This window comes from Panthera pardus, unplaced genomic scaffold, assembly GCF_024362965.1.
Source record: "Panthera pardus isolate Hobbes unplaced genomic scaffold, ASM2436296v1 HiC_scaffold_16, whole genome shotgun sequence".
Lineage (NCBI taxonomy): Eukaryota > Metazoa > Chordata > Mammalia > Carnivora > Felidae > Panthera > Panthera pardus.
The window spans coordinates 3171609-3185952 of NW_026526721.1; the positions used below are offsets into that span (position 1 = coordinate 3171609).

Here is a 14344-nt window from a genome sequence, read left to right on the forward strand (position 1 = left end):
ACCCTTTCCAGATTCCCAACCCACGCAGCCGCGGGCGTAACCAAATGGTTGTTTTGCCCCCACCGACAGGGCGATCGGCTTCACGCTAGTCGTTAACCAGAACGCTCTCGCAGATCATTCATAGCAGGGTCCTCAGAGGTTGCCTACTTCCCTGAGGTCGGTCTCTGTGGCTCTGAAGCCCCGCTGTGTCGTTGACATGTTATCTCTGAGAACACAGTGACCCTGCGTCTAACACAGATGTAGAACCCGCAGGGAAATCGGTACAGGAGCGGGCAATCTTACAACCTGGATGCAACAATGTGGATGTTAATTCATTAATGCCGTGAATTCAATCTATGAATTATGGTGTCAGTCAAAATGGGAAACGCCGAGAGCGGATGAAGGCGGCGGTCCGTGGGCAAACAGGGGTGCCTTTCAGTGACAAGCAAGGATGTCACGCGGGATGCTGCACACCCATGTAGCTGCTCCGTGAACACGAACCAGAGTCCAAAGGAGAGGAGGGCTCAGGTGCAGAAGCCACGTCTCCCACAGTGCAGGCGTGAGAGTCCGCCAGCCCCAAAATACCACAACGCCAATGACTACAGAGGACAGAACTCCTACCTCGTGTTTCATCAACACATGGAAGAAATACACAAAGTAGCAAATGCACGTGGATAGCACGTGAAGGATTCTGGGTACTACTCACGAGCACGTGAGGGTTAAACTGTGGGGTGTCACAGACTCCAGCTGCAGCCATGAAGATCATTCTCCAGAATTTCACTTTGGAGAAGAATCATCTAGCGTGTATTCACCGAGTTGACAGGAACGATCACCTCACGGAAGAGGGGGCGAAGGACCCCCCTCAAGTCTCCATTTCCTGACCTCCAGCCACGCCTCCAGATCTTTCTCCCAGGGCCACTCTTCCCAAGCCCCACGCCAAAGCCCATTCTCCTCCCCGCAACCCCGGTGATGGGCTTCCTTAAGGCTTGCTTCTTTCCCTCTGGTTGCCGATTTTCAGAATGATGTGCTGCTTCCCCGGTGGTTTCCACCGGTGACCAGTGAGGCTGTTTGCAGCACATTACGATCTCGGTGGTTTGAACAGGTGGAGTGAGTACAATTTTACATAAACGTATCTATGTTTTCATGTTACAAATGACCCCATCTTTGGCCAATGCAAGCCCCTTTAGTAACCTCCTAGAGCCCTTAACACACCCTACGAATTCTCGACAGCTCTTTGCTTTCAGGTAAAACAAGCTACTCCAGGCTCATCTTGTCCATTTTCGGCACCGGACTCTGACTTTGCCGTTCGTTCAAGGGGCTCTGATTCCTTTCGGTGAGAAATGATACGTAGAGACCACAATCCAGGTGCTATGGGTGCTCACTGCTCCTGGGTGCTCACTGTGTCCAGGCCTCTGCAGGAGACACAGGAGATGTTTTCCCATTAAAAATTTTTCAGGGGTGCCTGGGGGGCTCAGTTGTTTAAGCATCCGATTTTGGCTCAGCTCATGATCTCACGGTTCGTGGGTTCGAGCCCCACATCAGGCTCCACACTGACAGCTCGGAGCCTGGAGCCTGCTTCAGCTTCTCTCACCTCGCTCTCTCTCTGCCTCTCCCCTGCTTGCACATATGTGCACACACTCTCCCTCCCTCTCTCTCAAAAATAAACATTTAAAAAAAAAAAAGAAGACAATCTTAAAAAATTTTTTTTTCAAAACAAGTTAACACTGATATCTACAATTCAAATTTGGGATTACAGGGTATTTACCTAACAGCTTTAATTTCATATTTGTGTATCTTTTATTTGCCCTGAAAACCTTCACCATGTGACATAATAACATACAAATTTTTGTTTCACTAATGGTTGCTACAATTTAAACACAAACTTTGATCTAACTCACACGGTGGTTCCTAGTGCCTTTTAAACAGATACATCATTGGCTACTTTCTCAACTTCATCTAAAGTTGCTGGTCTGTACAGGTTTTCTACCTCCAAGGTCCATTCTGGTCTCTTATACCTTCTTCATAAGCCACCCACAGTTCTTCAAACTTATTGCCATCAAATTGTACGCGGCGTATTCTTATTTAGAGATCTTCATACGTGCCGTTATATCCCTTTTGGAAGTACTGTGCTCTCATTTCTTTTTAATCAGATTTGCAAAACGCAAAAATAGATTTGCCTCTATTGTCTTTGACTTATCTTATTCTCCTGGTTTCTTGAGTTGAAAGCTGCATTCGTTTACTTCTCTTGTTCTCTAACACATTTAGGTCATACATTTTCTTTCTCCCGAGAACTGTTTTTCCTGATCCTAGGATTTTGGCATGTAGCCCTCTGCCATTCCCTTACAGAGAGTCTGAAAGGAGTTTCTGATCTCCTCTTTAACCCAAGGGATACAATGAGGGGGGTCTTAACATTCTCAGGGAGACGTTCTTAGCTACCCTTTCACTCTTAAGCTCTAACTAGGTTGCATTATGGTCTGAGAATCTGGCCTACAGGATTTACTTTTTTTTTTTTTTTTAATTTTTTTTTTGACATTTATTTATTTTTGAGAGACGAAGTGAGACAGAGCACAAGCGGGGGAGGGGCAGAGAGAGAAGGAGACACAGAATCCGAAGCAGGCTCCAAGCAAGCGTTCAGCATCGAGCCCAACGCGGGGCTCGAACCCACGAACCGTGAGATCATGACCTGAGCTGAAGTCGGTCACTTAACCGACTGAGCCACCCAGGCGCCCCCAGGATTTACTTTTTGAACACTTGGGATTTTTCTTTGTGGCCTGTATGTAGCCAGTTTTGTTAAATGTTCCACATAAAGGAAGAAAATCTGTGTTTTGTGGCACCTGGGTGGCTCCGTGGGTCGAGCGTCTGCCTCTTGGTTTCGGCTCAGGTCACGACTCCGGGGTCGTGGGACTGAGCCCCGTGTTGGGTGTGGAGCCTGCCTAAGATTCTCTCTCGGGGCGCCTGGGTGGCTCAGTTAGTTGTCTGACTCTTTATTTCGGCTCAGGTCACGATCTCACGGTTCGTGGGTTGGAGCCCCGTGTCGGGCTCTGTGCTGCTGGTGCGGAGCCTGCTTGGGATTCTCTCTCCGTCTGTCTCCGCTCTATCCCTGCTCATGCCCTCTGGCTCTCTCACCCTCAAAAATAAACTTTATTTTTTAAATTTTTATTTATTTTTGAGAAAGAGCGGAGGAGGGGGCAGAGAGAGAGAGGGACAGAGGATCCAAAGTGGGCTCTGTGCTGACAGCAGACAGCCCGACGTGGGGCTCGAACTCACAAACCACGAGATCACGACCTGAGCCAAAGTCCGTTCGTTGTTTAACCAACTGAGCCACCCAGGCTCCCCTCAACATTTTTTTTTTTTTAATTTTTATTTATTTTTGAGACAGAGAGAGACAGAGCATGAGCAGGGGAGGGGCAGAGAAAGGGAGACACAGAATCTGAAGCGGGCTCCAGGCTCTGAGCTGTCAGCACGGAGCCTGATGCGGGGCTCCAACTCATGAACCGCGAGATCATGACCTGAGCTGAAGTCGGACACTTAACCGACTGAGCCACCCAGGCGCCCCAACATTTTGTTTTTAAAGACTGTCTCTCCCCCCTACCACTCGCACACTCTGTCTCTAAAATAAAAAGGAAAAGAAAAAAGGAGAATCTATATTTTACGTTTGTTGGGCGCAAATTCCTGTACACATCCGGTGACCACATCATTTGTATCCTTTATAGCAGCGGCTCTCAATTGGGGATGCTTTGGGTCCCCAGGGACACTTGGCAAAGTCCAGAACTCTGGCTATCACAAGGAGGGGGATGGGTGGCCACTGGCGTCTAGTGAGTGCAGGCCAGGGCTTCTGTGAAATACCCTACAGTGCACAGGTGGCAAAGAATGATCTGGCCCCAAACGTCACCGGGACCAGGTTAAGAGCCCCCTCCACACCCTTTCTTCTTCCTGGGTCCTTGGCTGGCAACTTGCAGTCCCTTTACAGCCAGCCTTCCCCTGTACATGTAGAATGGTCCGCTTCTCCGGTTTTGGAGAGTATGACTCTGTCTCACTGTCACATTAAGTGTGCGATCATTAACCGTGCCTTTGAGTGACAAGATGTGCTCAGAGCTTTGTAACTTGAGCCTAACTATGTCTGGTTCAAAGTTACTAAACCTGCTTTCTTTCTGTTAGGACTCATATACATTCCCATCCCTGTTTCCTACCTTCTTGTGTTCTGGGTGTATCACTTACATACAGTATTTTTTTAATGTTTATTTTTGAGAGAGACAGAGCAGGGGAGAGGCAGAGAGGGGGAGACACAGAATTGGAAGCAGGCTCCAGGCTCCGAGCCGTCAGCACAGAGTCCAACGTGGGGCTTGAACTCACAGACCATGAGATCATGACCTGAGCCAAAGTCACATGCTTAACCGACTAAGCCACCCAGATGCCCCTCTTTTATTAAAAAGAATTTACCTTAATAAGAATAAGGCATACTATATATGGTCATCCTAAAAACTATTTAAAAATTTTTGTTTTATGTTTATTTATTTTTGACAGAGAGAGACAGAGCATGAGCGGGGGAGGGGCACAGAGAGAGGGAGACCCAGAATCGGAAGCAGGCTCCAGGCCCTGAGCTGTCAGCACAGAGCCTGACGTGGGGCTCAAACTCATGGACCACAAGGTCACGACCTGAGCCAAAGTCGGACGCTCAAGTGACTGAGCCACCCAGGCGCCCCTAAAAAATATTTCTAAAAAATGTTCAATGTTTATTTATTTTTGAAGTTAAGAAAGAGTGTGAGCAGGGGAGGGCACAGAGAGAGGAAGACCCAGAATCGGAAGCAGGCTCCAGGCTCCGAGACGTCAGCACACAGCCCGACGCGGGGCTCGAACTCACGGATCGTGAGATCACGACCAGAGCCGAAGTCAGACGCTTAATCGACTGAGCCCCCCAGGAGCCTTCACTTATATGCAGCATGTAGCTGGATCTCCAGTTTTCTCCTAAATCTGGAGTCATCACGTGGGAGGTCTAAACCCACTGACATGAACCGCAGTTACGGACACGTCCAGACTTCCTCACGCCAGCTCGTGTCCGTTGTTTCTTCACCAAGTAAGCTTCCTTGTCGTCATCTTCTTTTTCCCACGCTCCTGTCTTTAAGTACACCCGACGTGGGGCTCCAACTCACCACCCTGAGATCAAAAACCACACGTTCCAGCAACTGAGCCGGCCAGGCGCCCCTCTTTCCTCTCCGTTGAGCGAAGCTCTCCCTCTGGCGCTTTGGGAATTACACCCCTACCTCAGGCCTCTGCTTCCCCACCCCTTCCTCCGATCGGCACTAACCCACAGGCCCCGCTTCTCCAACAGCCCTCATTCCACCAAGGATGGAAGCGCCCGCTCCCCGGACGCCCACACCGGAATCTGCCCTCGGGACCGGCAGGGACTGTGACTCTTTGTCCTTCGAGGCTCAGGGCTGGTTGCACACACACGACAGTCTGGGAAGGCAAACGCACCCAGGATCAGCTTACAGTGTTTAGCCCCTTAAGAGGAATTCCAGGGCATTTAACGGTTAAACTTTATGGTGGGTGTGTTCCTCTTGGCTGTAAATGCTTCATTCCCAGTTAACGCCACATAAGCTGTATTACACCACGTTTACACTGACAGTTAGTACTCTGCACACTCATTAGTACCACGATGCCCCCGTTTAATGAGGAACCACACCACACATCGCAGAGCACAGTTCAGTACCTACTTTTCAACACCTGATTGTCCTGACTAGTCTGGACAGATTTCAGATCATTTTAATGACACCCTGCCGAGAATACACAAAGGGAAAATATTTAAATGTTTTATTTGTACCGTAATCATCGCTCTTGGTATTATTCCCTACATGGAAAAAAATCACATTAGGAAAACATTCTCTTAAGCTTGGAAGACAGAGATACCGGGAACGTTCCGCTATGTGCATTGCACTCCATGCAAATTCTATGAACTGAATTATCCACTTGGAGAACAGCTCACATAGAATAATTTTTTAGGGGCGCCTGGGGGGCTCAGTCGGCTGAGCGTCTGACTCCGGCTCAGGTCATGATCTCACAGTTCGTGGGTTCGAGCCCCACGTCGGGCTCTGTGCCCACAGCTCAGAGCCTGGAGCCCGCTTCGGATTCTGTGCCTCCCTCTCTCTGCCCCTCCCTTGCTCGCACTCTGCCTCTCTCTCAAAAATAAACATTAAAAAAATCTTTTAAAAAAAAAAGTAACTTTTTAAAACAGGGAAAATAACAGACACAACGAGAGAGATTTTTAAAGTTCAAAACAGTTACAGGGAATGTGAGGACGTCCTGGGCTGAGGCGACAACTGAAACAGAAACCCAAACTCGAAATAACAACAGGGCAGGTGTACCCTCAGGCAGGCTGACCTCAGGGTATCCAGAGGGTCAAAGGGTCCAGGAGAAAAACAACCATCTTAAAAGAGGTGAGGATCATTCAGTCCCTTTTCTTATTCCTTTTACGAAAGAAGAAACCCTGAAAGAGATGTGGAGACAAAAAAGCAGGCGGAGATTCTAGGAGGAAAACAGGAGCCCCTACAGCCCGAAGGGAGGGCGCCCGGGTCCAGGCCCCGGCCCCCTGCCCTCGGCCCCCTCGCCTGGTGCTCCGGAGCCTGGCGGGCCGTCGCCGGGAGCGCCGCCCCACCAGGGAGCCTTCCTTGCTCCCCCAGGGGCATCAGGGGTCTCGGAACAAGCGCTCCTGGGCCAGGCGGAGGCGGCGGCCGGCAGGAGAGAGAATCCGACACCATCTCTGACTTCATCAGCGACGCGAGGTTCCCCAGGGCTCAGATGCCAAGGAGAGAAAAACAAGGGAGCCCAGAAGCGACAGGAACTCGTCCTGAAAGCAGGCTTCTAGATTTAGCTCCCAGCGTGTGGTCACGTGGAGGCCTCCGCGATTCTAATTCTGGCCGGGGAGCTATTTACACAGGCCGGGTTTTCACAGGGTGACGTCGCAGACCGGCCCCAGCAGGGCCCAGTCCCCCGCGGGGAGCTAGCCCGCCCCCTCCCTTTCCTCGCTCGTCTTTCCCCGACGGTTATGCAACCCGATCGCCTGCACCCAGACCGGCCTCCACGCGGTCCGGCCGTGAACTGAGGGAGGTCAGCAAACGTGTTCCGCGGGGGCCACGTGGTGCTCCCTCGGCTTTGCGGGCGACCCACCTTCTCTATCACACAGTCTCCTTTCTTCTCGTGTGACCCTCAAAATGCAGAGCGCGCGGCCCCAGGGCCGGGCGAGGGCGGCCCGCGGGGGGACTTGGCCAGCGGCCTGTCGTTTGCCAGCCCTGGCCTAAGGCCCAGCTGTCCGAAGAGACACATGTGACGCTTCAGAGATCGAGCCGTCCTCTTTGTGACCCGTCTAAAAGCGGCGAGCGCGGCCTGGGGGACATCAAGTGTTCTGCGTTTTCCGGTTCATCCGCAAACAGGCCTGTGGCAGGAGCCGCCACCGCCACCCCGTCCCCCCACCCCGGCTCCCACGCGTCCTACAGGGTCCACTCTCCCGGCCGGACAGGTGCGCCCGCTGCAACTAACGACCACGAGGAACACGATCGAGTCCACCGACAGAGACCAGACGTTCTAGGGGGACCTTAGCTTTGTTGTCTCCGGGAGCGACGGTCACAAAGCCAGAGACACTCGCAAACTACGAGTCCCTTTTGCTCGTTTTTCTGCTTACTACTATTTTCCAGAAACGTGTCACTGAGGATCCCCTTTCAAACCAAACCTATTTATTCAGAAAGCTCAGAAAGCTCTCAAGGAATCCGAGACAACTGTCAGATCTTTTCCCAGATCTCTTTCAGGAAACTAACTGTATGTCGCTCCAATTCGAGGCATCTTAATTTTGTGTGTGTGGGGGGGGGGGAGGGGGGGTCTTCAGGGACCGCGCCTCGGCCACCTGTCCACGTCCACGGTCTTCCACACTGGCTCACATCCCCCCCACCCCCACCCCCGGCAGGTATTCAGTCAATAACTCATTCTGAAGAAAACATCTGTCAAGAGATCACTTTATTTTTCACACAAGTTTTGGGGAGATACCTCTTTAACATTCAAATAAAATCAGGGGCGCCTGGGTGGCTCAGTCGGTTAAGTGTCCAACTTGAGCTCAGGTCATGATCTCACACTCCGTGAGTTCGAGCCCCGCACCCCGCGTCGGCGCTGCGCTGACAGCTCGGAGCCCGGAGCCCGCTTCGGATTCTGTGTCTCCCTCGCTCTCTGCCCCTCCCCCGCTCGCTCTCTCAAAAATGAATGTTAAAAAAAATTTTTTTTAAAGAGTTAATGTTTTATGAAAAGTAAGAACCCCAGCTGTTCAAGGCCAGGACCCTTTCACATGGACAAGCCTTTTCCCGGGGCACCGTATGCTCCAGGACAGAGCACCGTAGAAAGGGACCCAGGGGCGTTACCCCTCCTACTCAGTGCCCTGCCATCTGGCTAGCACTGAGCTTGGTAGGCCAGAGGATGATGGAAGAAACACAGAGGAAATATCAAAACCTAAATGCTCAAAGGCTCCGCAACACCAGCCACAGCCATAAAGCAATACACGGAAAAAAAAACAAAAAAAAAAACGAGAACTGGGGGCTCCTGCGTGGCTCAGTGGGTTAAGCGACCCACCCGGGATTTTAAATCAGGTCATGATCTCACGGGTCATGAGCCCGAGCCCCAAGTCGGGTTCTATGCCGGCAGCCTGGAGCCTGCTTGGGATTCTCTCTCTCTCCCTCTCTCTTTGCCCCTCCCCTGCTCTCTATCAAAATAAATAAACTTTAAAGAAAAAAACCAGAATCACAAAACTGTGTGAAGATGTTAGCTAAATATTTTAAGTGAAAAATATGTGAGTTATGTAGGTAGAAACATACATAATAATACCGACGAAAACTCAACCACAAAATAACTGACTAATACATGAAAATGGACACACAGCCCATCAAGCTCAAGTTCCACAATATACATTTTGGGGAATGCCGTTTTAGATCAGTTCTCACCCAGGGGTGACTTTTGTCCATATTTGTGACTTCTGTGACATTGGCAGTATCTGCAGACATTTTTGGTTGTCACAGCTGGGAGTGGGGGTCCCAGTGGCACCCAGTGTGTAGAGACCAGGAATGCTGCTGACAGCCTACCGTGCACAGGACAGCCTCCACGATACAGAAGTGCCCGGCCCCGAGGGTCAACAGTCCCGCAGTGTCACAGAAGTGTCTGTGCTTGTGCTGCAAGAAATTCTGCCGAAGTACATCCTGGGGGGTTGGGGGGAGGCACCCATAAACACACACTTTAGAAGAACACAAAGCTGGGCGCCTGGGCGGGGGGATCAGTCTGCTAAGCGTCCGACTTCGGCTCAGGTCATGATCTCCCGGGTTTGTGGGTTCAAGCCCCACATGGGGCTCTGTGCTGACAGCTCAGAGCCTGGAACCTGCTTCAGATTCTGGGTCTCCCTCTCTCTCCGCCCCTCCCCCACTTGCACTCTGTCTCTCCCTTTTTCTCAAAAATAAATATTTAAAAAAAAATTTAAACATGCAAAGCTAAATTTGTAAATTTTTTAATGCAAAAAAAAAAATACAAACCTTGATCAACTATCTCAGACAACATAAAACAAGGTATATTGAGAACTTACCAAGCTCTCATTAAGGCAATTATTTTTGCAAAAGTCTGGCCAGACTGTTCTGAGTGGAATCTGCATCACAGTACCTACCAGTTCATGGTCCCTTTAGAGGGACCCGGCCCCACTGCAGTTGTGGGAAGGCAAGAGCCCAGCCCTCCCAAGGACGGGGGGGGGGGGGGGGGGGGCAGCACCCAGCCCGTGGGGCAGCGCCTGGAAGGTGGCGGAGGGAAAGAGCTCAGTCACTCTCCCCGTGTACCCTGGGGAACAGGAAGAGCACGAGGCGGGTAGGCTGTGGGGAGAGAACTTGCAATCAACAGTGTGCAGGGCCGGCAGACAGTGGGGAGCGACAGTCTAGCTGAACCGAGAAAGGCCCAGACTCGCGCCCAGAGTTCAAGCTGTACTTCTGTGAGCCCCAAAGCCCGGCACTAGAGCTTCCTGGGGTCCCGCCAGGTTCCTCTTTTCCTTATTCCTGTGTAACCCCCTAAGCCCCCCGGGCTTGGGGGCAGCCCGGTCCCTGCCACCTGGGGACCCGACCAAAACAGCTACTCATTCTGGGTCAGTCACAGCTGGCAAACAGTTACAGCACCTGCAGCGAGCGTGCCCTGCGGCCTCTCACCTGCACAGGGGTGCTCATTCGGCCACAGAGGGCACATGCCTGCCGGCTGACGGGGAATCACACCCTCCCCCCAGACGCACCAGCGCCCCGTGCTGAGCGGCTGACCGTGCAGGCAGAGAAGGCAGGGCAGGCCGTGGCGGCTGACCTGGCGGACGGCTGGGTCCTATCATTTAAAGGGAAGACTCGCGACCCTAAGATGAGTGCGAAATTTTACTCCCAGGCTCTCAGGCGTGCAACCTGGGAGCTCAGCTGCTTTCAAGATTTTTGAAAACACCGTAGAACCTTCTCCCTACAGAATCCAGCACAGAACGAAGAAGCTGTTGTGTCCCCTCAACGCCTGCCCCCGCCTCCCACAGAACCACCGAGCTTTGGAGCCACTGGTTTCCAACTACCTTGTCAGACAGCACGTTTGCTGTGACACCACAGAGCCTTCTGTGCACGAACTTTCCAGAAACAGCGGTGGGGCTGACAGGCCACAAGGGGCGGCTGTTACTATGGCAGGGGCGGCCTCACGTTCCCGGCTTTGCAGCCAGGCCTTTCCAGCAAACGACCAGGCTTCCCGGCCCTTCAGCGTTGATTCTAACAATTTCCAGGCTGAACTCTCCCTACACGGTGCTTCCACCGTCCGAGACAAAACGGTAACTTATCACAGTTGCGAGCCCTCCCAACCCGTGTAGGCGGCACTCCCCACGTGGCCGCTGCAGCTCCCGGCCCGTGGGATGCCCCCCGCCCCCAGACGGCTAAGCCTGGCGTCCCCTTCCCGCACCCTTACTTCCTCACCCCCTTTGCCAACAGTGCAGCCACTTCAGGAAGGAAAACAAGGACACGTGCGTAGTCCTACTATGGGTGGGTCTAGGGTAAACTGACTTCTAGTGCACCGGTTCTGACCTTGGTCTGTGAACCTGAGTGAGAAAATGCATCACATCTTCGTTTGCAGTACCCTCTGGCTGAAATTTAGCCCCCACTCAATTATGAAGAGAGACAAGAAATCCCGGGGGGTTTAGCACCACCTGTGTCTTTTCCACCAACAGAAACTACAGATATGCTCACAAAGCACCAGAATTGCTACAGAAACGCCAGACTGCTCCGAAAGTCACTAACGCCAGGGCCCCACCTGGTACCAAGTGAGGCAATGAAGGGCACATCGGCAAGTCAAGCATCAATTTGTTTCAATACCTTGGTAACTATTTCAATATGATATATGGGCTCCGTTCTGGGTCCTCTTTTCTCTAGGAGGAGCCCGGGTGAAGCCCAGAAAAGGCCCCAGGACACATTCTCCCCCCCCCACCCCCACCCCCACCAGTGGCTTCAGGGTTTCTTCTCAACAGTTTCAAATGCTTCAACAATTCGCAACAAAAGTGAAAGTCACAGCTACAATGTTACTATTCAAATGCAGAGTTCTTATGTTGTTACTTTCGGGGAAAGTTACAATGTGCTACACACAAATGCAAATGTGTGGAAACCAGTGGTCAAGATCCAACAAAATGTGTCCGTATTCCTATCTTTAACCACCCCGCTGACACTAAAATCTTAAACGCTGACTGTTAATCTTTCAAATCCGTTTTCACCCACACATCTCATCAATTCCAATTTCCACTTTTAAATCTCTGACGCGGGAAGCATCCTACTTCGGCCTAAGAATGCGCCCGGTTAAGTGACGTCCTGCAATGGTGCACTGTGGACTCAATCAAATATTCTAGATGAATCCCAGATCGCTCTCCACCTCAATAAACTAAAGACATGAAAGGCAGATTTGAGGCCGGCGGCCACCCTCCAAATAATATGCCCACAACTACCTTTGAGTGCATCACCCATCACTGCACTGGCAAACGGTTCCCTTTCGCTTCAATCCTCCCTGAGAATATTTAGAATGTACCATGCAAAGCATTATATAATTTGCCAAAGAGGATGTGTTACATAAATGTATTAAATATTTCCTTTTTCAGAATACGCCAGAAAAAAATCATAAACTCACGCCCAACTAAAACTCAGGATTTTATTCACCCCGAAGTGGAACGTACTCCCTTCCTAAGGGGAAAAAAACAGAACACAACCCAGTAGCTGTTACAGAAAGCGAACTCTTACAGTGCAAGTAACTACTTTCCCCTTATCCACGCCGACCACATCCCGGTGCTTTCGAGTCTGCGATCCAAGCCACAGACGCACGTGTGCTGGTGCACAGGTCCCCCCCCCCCCGCCCCCCAGCCACGCGGAGCCGGCTCCAGACGCGACAGCGCGCACGCGGGCCGCACTGGTGGGGTCTGGGGACCACCGACAGAACGGGGCACTCCAACAGCCACGGCGATGAAATAAGGCAGACTCAACTTTTCCTAATTCCTCTCGAGTGACTCACGATCTCTGGCTGAAGGAATGTGAGCGCCAGCGAGCGGCCTCACCGTGCCCGGCACCTCCAGGCATCCACTTCCCCCCCGTCCGACCACTACCAGCCACACATCTGGAGCACCCTGCCCTGGGGCAGGAGGGCGCCCGCCCCGGCTGCCCCCGACGTCCGCCTCCAGGGGGCTCCAGGGGGCTCGGCGCCCCCGCCCCTCGCACCCCGGCGCCGCTCCCTGCGGGCGCCCCCACCGCCAACCCCGCCTGCCCCCGCCTGCCCCCGCCGCCAGCCCCGCCCAGCACCCCCGGTGGCCGCGGCACCGAGCGCGGGGCGCGCGCCCCCATCCCGGCCCCGCGAGCGCGCCCCCCGGCCGCCCTCCCCCCCACCCCCACGCCCCGCGCGCGCCCCCGCGCCCCCCCCCCCGCCGCCGGCCCCGCCCCCGCGCGCCCCCGCGTCCCCGCCCGCGCAGGGGCGCGCGCCGCGCTCCGAGAGGGACGGTTAGGAGCGCGCGCCTCGCAGCGGGCCCCGCGCGGCACCGGCGGCGCCTTCCAGAAATTTCCGCGTCCCTCAACCCACACCGAAAAACAAGCGGGGCGCGCCCCCGCGCCGGCCCGGCGGACAGCGCCCCTCCCCGCGGCCTCGGCTCCCCTCCCCCACCCGCGCCCCCTCCCCGCCCCCTGCCCCGGGTGGCGGGTCCGGCGCGGCCCTCCCGGGCGGCGGCGGCCCGCGGAGACCCGGGCGGCGGCGGCGGGGCGGCGGCCGCGGCGCCTGCGGGCCGGCGTGATTGATAGGGACGGGGCGGCGGAGCGGCGGCGGCGGCGGAGCGGTTGAGTGACAGCTTACCTGGGTGCCAATCTTCATCACACTGACAAGCGGCTGCAGCAATCGGGACCCGCAGTGCCGCGCCCGCGTCCAACCGTCACGCCGACGCTGGGCCACGCGACACAGCCTCGCTCAATGGGAGGAGGGCGACGCCGACGCGCGCCGCATCAATATTCAGGGAGGGGGCGGGGCCTGCCGCACCCGGGCCCCGCCCCGCCCCTGCGCGGCGGCGGCGCGGGGCGGGGCCCGCGCACCGGGGGCGGGGAGCGAGGCGGGGGCGGGCGGCGGCCGGCCCCGCCCCCGCCTCGCGCCCGCGCCGGGCCCCGCCCCCCAGCAGGGCGCGCCGGCGAGCGAGGAGCGGCCCGCCCCGCCGCGCGGGCCCAGAGCGCCGCCTCATGACTATGCATCGAGGGGCGTGGCCCGGCGCGCGCGCACGCCACGCCCCCTCCGCCGGCCGTCGGGCGGGGCGAGGTGTGTGGAGCGGCCTGGGGTGGGCGGAACCATCCGCCGCAGGGCCGCGGGGAGGGCGGGCCGAACCATCGCGGGAGGAGGCGCGGGCCGCTCTGGGCGCGACCCGCGGCAGGTGGGCCCCCGCCGCCGGGCACCCTGCGCGCGCCCCTTTGTGTGCGGTGCCCGGGTGGACGCGGGCGCGGGCGCTGCCCCGGGGACGGGGCCCCCTTCTGCTCCCGCGCTCCGCCTTGGGTCCACCTGTCCCCCCCCCCCCCCCCCCCCCAGCCCGCCCCGGGCGACCCGCGCAGGCCGGAGTGCGGGTGAAGTGGCCTCCCTTAGGGGGACACGAAAGTTGTGTGTGTTGGGGGTGGGCTTTCGGGGTCGGGTGCGGGGCGCCCGCAGACCCCGCGGGCGGAAGGGCAGCGCCTGCCCGCGTGCAGGCCGGGGGGTTCATTGTTGCGGAAACAGTCCCGGCGAGCGGGGAGCGCGGTGCCCACCCAGACCCGGCTCGGAGCAGGGCCGCGCACCGGCGCCCGCGCTGCCCGGGGAG

The 14344-nt window shown here is 55.3% G+C and overlaps 1 protein-coding gene across 4 annotated transcripts in view; it reads right to left on the reverse strand.

Annotated features, from left to right (window-relative positions):
- Positions 1-13499, reverse strand: part of PKNOX1 (PBX/knotted 1 homeobox 1) — a 56494-nt gene extending 42995 nt beyond the window's left edge. For 2 of the 4 annotated variants that reach the window (XM_053903025.1, XM_053903021.1), the window contains exon 1: positions 13366-13491. The gene's annotated coding sequence lies outside the window, so the exon portion shown is untranslated. Of the gene's footprint in view, positions 1-12512; positions 12718-13365 lie in introns of those variants that run through there. The other 2 variants (XM_053903024.1, XM_053903023.1) reach the window with 2 other exon arrangements.
- Between the last annotated feature and the right edge of the window lie 845 nt (positions 13500-14344).